Here is a 5,917-nt window from a genome sequence, read left to right as displayed (position 1 = left end):
GCAGAAATAAATAAAATTGTATAATTGTGATGGATAGAAGTGAAAGTATTTTCAAGGAATAGAAGGAAGATGCATTTTCACATTATTTCTTACTTAAAAGGCATTTTGAGGTATATTACTATTTGAAAAAACATTGGAAGGAGTATCTGATTTATGCTTTTGAGCTAAAATATAGATTTATGTAGGACTGATACCTAAAATGAGATTTTAATGTTTTGAGAATTTACTCTCCTTTTTGCCATAGATAATTTTCCACAAGAGTTTACTGTAGTTGATTTCTCTCCTTAACTTCTGTAAATACAGTACCTCAATCTAATCTTTCTATTACTATTGTTTTAATTATTACATATATTCATTGCCTTTCCTAAATTATGCCACAACCTATGTATCAACAATGTGCAAATTCTAGTTTCCTTATTCTCTTTTGTTCTCCTCAATAAAATACAAGTTTATTTAGATATTTTTCTTTACCTATCTTTAAGCATTATTGTTCTTCAGAATTCTGTCTGTCTTCCTTTCCCTAAGCATTGTTTAATCTCATATCCTATTAGAAATCATGTTTCTTTTTAAATTGGCTCGCTCTTCTCTGTTGCTTCTATCTAACTTTAATTTTAAAATTTACCATTTTGCCCTTTTCTACACTCCCTGCTAGAATCTGTATCCTCCATACTTCTGACAGCTATCTTGGTATTTTTAAAACACATATTTTCATTTCCCACCTGCAATCTCAATTCAATCTATGGCATCTGATATTTGTTTTGAACTTTCCAGAGGTCAGACACAAAAATACTAGAATTTTTATGTGTGTTCCTTTTAGCTCCTACATTTCCAATTTTCCCCTTTATGTATGTTTTATAAGTTATATAGTGTCTAAAAATAAAAAGCTCTTTTACTTTGTAGAACATGCTTCATAATGAGGTAAAAAATAAAAGATGAGGTAAAAAATAAAAGATGGCTACAAACTCATTAAAATTTTCCACACTTCATGATACTGTGTATTGAGCACAATGTAAGTGGGTTACATATATTATTTCTAAGCCTCACTCAGAGATCTTTCATTGAAAGCCTGGTCTGAGCCATACTATGATCGGCACATTACATTCAAATCATTCCTTGTGTACAGTTTATTCACTTGAATATATTCCCTTCTTTTTTTACGGTTCATTATGATGATTTGTATTTGTGAATGAGAATTGTCATTTATGTTTTAGTAACTTCTGAATCTAAGTTGGGTTTTACCAGACTAACCTAATTGCACACCCAATTCAAAAGTGCTATATCGCACATCATCTAAAATCATGCTGGAAAATATTACTCTGGTGGCTTCGTTCTCAAGTTATGCTATAATTGCACAATGCCAAGAATGGCCACATTATAGAAATTCAGTTGCTTGTTTCTAGAGTTCTTAAGTTAAGAAATTATAAATGGTATTATCACGTGGTATACAATTGATTCCTGAGTTCAACACACAAACATACTGTGAACATAACTGATTATGTTTAGAAAGCAAGAAGAATGCCATTTGTTGTGTTCCTTTGTGTGGGATATTGAGTTATTTTTATAAAAGAATAGATTAAAATATTCTTTACTAACCAGCTAATAAAAGGAAAAGATGCAGTCTTTCTATCTGCATACAACATAAAAATACAGTAAGAAAAATACAGGAATAGAAAGACAAATACTGAAAGACAAAGCTAAATCCAAATAAACCCTAGAAATCTGATTATAGTATTGAGATTTCCAGGAAGGTAGGGTGGGTCACAGAAAGCAAAAACAGGATGGACCCAAAGGACCGTAATGAAGGTTCATGGGTGCTTTACTGGTAGGTGTTGTGTGGTGATACACATCTGAGGAGGTTTGAATCTATATCCCTAAATTGTATAGTGTTGCAAATTAATTTACTTCATTAAAATATGATACAGACATAGCCATGTATGTTTCTTTAATGAAACAAATATGATATTCTTAAAATACAAAGAACTGTGTTACACTCCATTAGATTTACCTTATGCATCTAAATTACAGCTCCTTATTCAAATTTATCCATCTGTGGTATTTATATTAACCTCATTTCTTATAAAATCCAGAACATTTTGTATTCAGCATAGATAGATGCAAATTGACCTCACAGAGGTTTTTGCAGTTATTTTTGCTTCTATTTTCACTTATTCAAATGTTCTTGAAACGGAAATGCAGTGTATCAAGTCACTTTATCATAGAAAATATAAATGCACAATAATTAGGGATCCAGAGAATTCTGAGAAGCACGGGATTAACCACGCAGTAATGCAAACTCACATCTGCAGCTCTTCTAAAAATGTCACACAGGCCTAATTCTGCTTCAATGCAAATGTAATTTGTATCCTAGCATTTTAACATGGAACTAAATTGGTGACTGTTTGCCTAAACCCATTTACTACTTAATTTTTCATTGTATCTTTTCTACTAGGCTGCTGGGAAAATAATGCACCTGTGAAGGTAGATGCTGTGGTGGACTGTGATTTACAGCCATAAAGGTCTTTCAATATTTCCTAGGAATTGTTCTATTTTTCCTGATTAACTTTCTTTTAATTTTTATTTCCAGTGTTATTCATTCTACTTTTTCCTCTCCAAACTCAACATTTCTCCCATTTGCCTGCCATTTCATAGGGAAAATGTAGAAACCCACAAGATGAATTATTCAACTTTCTTCTATCCAACACAGCCTTTGTGAACTATGATGCTCTGTCTTGTTTCTTACTACTCGACTATGTTGTCACTTATCTTCTCCTGCGTCACTATCCATGTGTTTCTTCCTTATGATTTAAACAAGATCAGGTTTTCCCATTCTAAAGCATCCTTCCTTACAACTTTATATACATATTGAAATATAACAATATGTGATTAACAAGTTCAGATTTACAGTAATATGTTCAGAATTCCAGCTACTTTCTCTCATTGGTATGCTACTGATGTTTCAACACTTAAGTTTTCTGAAAGAGAAAACAACCAATATAACATTGTTCATTTCAGTTTTCCATTTATAAAATACAATGATGGGCCCTCCCTGGTGGCGCAGCGGGTTAAAGCACTGCACTGAGAAACTAAAACCACTTCCGCATGAGTTCAAACCCCGCCTGCCCCGGAGGTGACCACATGGCGTGGCAGACCTCTCCTGACCCGCCCGCTGCTCCCCTCAGCAGTGTACTTCGTCGATCTGCCTGTTCTGCTTCCCGCTCTGTCTCTGGTGAATCCTCTCACCCTCCGCATCTCTGGCCTGTACCCCAGTTCTGTATGAATAAATAAATAAATCTTAAAAAAAAAAAATACAATGATGAATCCAGGCAGTTAGAAAAAAAGAGTTGGAACAAAGCCCTCCAGAATGTACCCATCTCCACTGACTCCTCTTGTCCCCTAACCCCAAGCTCTATGAGAGGCACCCACATCACTATCATTGAGAGAGAATAATAGTTTCTCAGCCAGTCTGACCTGCCTTTCCAGGGTCATTCCATAGCCAAGTTCATTAAAGTCTCCCCTGCCCAGATTGTCTTTCCCATTCCTCTTTGGTCAAAACTTTCCCAGTTCTGGGACTGCCTTGGAGTAGGAAGGGAACTATAGAATTATAAAACTTCTCTAAGGGAAAGGCCAAGAAAATAAGATTTCATCTCTCTCAGGAAATGAAGGGGCTGAACACCCAGAGACGACCAACAAAGGATTGCCAGCTTGACTCACCAGTCCATAAGAACTGGCCCTGATGTGAGCAGCTCAGAGTGAAGGACAAAGAGTACCATGGAGGGATTTGAGGCCCCCTGACACTTAGGGGAACAAAAAGAGGTCAGGTAGGAAAGGAGTAATGTGGACTGTGCCTCAGATTATGTACCAAGGCCCCAAAAGAATTTTTGTCTTCAGGAGAGTAGCATGAATGCAGAAAACAAATCTGGGGTTGTGTTCTGGAGTTCTTCTCTCTCCTTATACTTCCCTGGGGGGCTCCTGCCTATACGGCCCCCACATCTGCCTCTTAGTAGGACTAGAGTAGATAGTCATCCTCAAGAATGGTTGAGAGCTGGGGATCTAGGGATGTCTAGATACTTCTATATGAAAATCACTCAAGTATAAGTTGTAATCTCTACCATTTTAATATTTCTTAATTGCACATTGTTATATTTGATTGTCTCTATTAACCAGGCCATCACTACCATTTAACTCAAATAACACATTCTTCAACCTGTAACAAACTGTTGACATCAAAATAATGTTTTCCATAATTTGTTTTCTTCATAAAATCTTCAAGAGGTGTCTCCATTCCATAAGATAAAAGACATATTTCTGTATGGACAATACCTATGCTTTTTTGGATATAATTTCTAAGTCAAGAAATCAGCTTTCATCAGTTTCCTTTCTCTCTTCACTTAGAAGCTCAACTTTTTTTTTTTTCAGCTTTCTCAAAGCTATCCAGTATCATAATCATCTCAAAAATTTTTGAATGATATTTTCTCCTTAATTATGCATCATTTGACAGTGTTCCCAGATGGTTAGATTTCATTGTCTAGACTTATCCTTGTTTCCTAAACTGTACTAAATGTACCACTACATGTTACCCCATCACTACCATTTTCTTGCTATTTGTCAAATCAGTCATGTTGCTTGCATTATAATTTGCATCCTCCATTAAATTCTTAGTTCTTTACATCAATACCTTATTTTATATAATCACTGATGAAATCTACTATTTATCATTTTGCTTTGTTCATAGATTATGATCAAATATAATTTTTCCTTAAGTATAATATAGATTTTAATTCCAGAAATTGATGCTATTATTAACATATGTGAAATGAACATGATCATATAGAAGGTATGTTACAGGGTAGCCCAGTGCACTATAGGGTAGCCCAGAGTGTACTGGGCTGCCTGTCTTTGCAGCTTACCCGCGCGCTCACAACTCAGTTATACTGCAGGTTCACACAAAAGGGTCAATAACGAGTTTATTTACAAAAGGGGAAAAGAATAGGAAACAACCCAGGGAAAGAGAGCGGGATACAAAGTTAACTGGAATAACTTACAGCTAGGCTGACTGAACACACCAAGTCATGCTGTCAGGAGAGCTGCTTCCCTAGTGAGAGAGAGCGAGATGCAATCGCACCCTATTTATCCCCCAAATGTCCCAGAATTCATTCCTGCTAGCTCCACCCTTGGGTCCTAGCAGTTCTCTCCCTGGTACTGCTGGGAGTTGTAGTTTCCAATCACTGGAGTAGGGTGTAGGGTCCTGAAAGCTGGAGTAGGGGGTGGAGTCCATAAAACTCTGCAGAGTTCCTTTAGGATATCCTTCCCCTTAACAGGTATAGTTTTAAGAAATTTATAATTTTAACTTTTTAATATGCATATTCAGATATAAACTATTTCTATGAATTTACATTATATTATTTGCAATATCTGCAACTGAATTTTTTTTAAAGATTTATTTATTTATTCATACAGAACTGGGGTACAAACCAGAGATAAGGAGGGTGAGAGGATTCACCAGAGACAGAGCAGGAAGCAGAACAGGTAGATCGACGAGGTACACTGCTGAGGGGGGCAGCGGGCGGGTCAGGAGAGGTCTGTCGCCCCATGTGGTCACCTCCAGGGCAGGCGGGGATCGAACTCATGCAGAAGTGGCTTTAGTTTCTCAGTGCAGTGCTTTAACACACTGCGCCACCAGGGAGGGCCCTGCAACTGAATTTTTATTAAAGATTTATTTGTTTATGCATACAGAGCTGGGGTATAGGCCAGTCAGAAGTGCAGAAGTGGTGAGAGGATTCACCAGAGACAAAGCGGGGAACAGAACAGGCAGAACATTGAAATACACCGCTGAAGGGAGCAGCGGACAGGATAGCAGAGGTCTGTGCACCATGTGGGTCACCTTCGGGGTTGGGTATCAAACTTGCGCAAGGAGTGG

This window comes from Condylura cristata, unplaced genomic scaffold (assembly GCF_000260355.1).
Source record: "Condylura cristata isolate star-nosed mole 26May11 unplaced genomic scaffold, ConCri1.0 scaffold00001, whole genome shotgun sequence".
Lineage (NCBI taxonomy): Eukaryota > Metazoa > Chordata > Mammalia > Eulipotyphla > Talpidae > Condylura > Condylura cristata.
The sequence above is the reverse complement of the archived record's forward strand: the minus strand, read 5'-3'. Positions refer to the sequence as shown.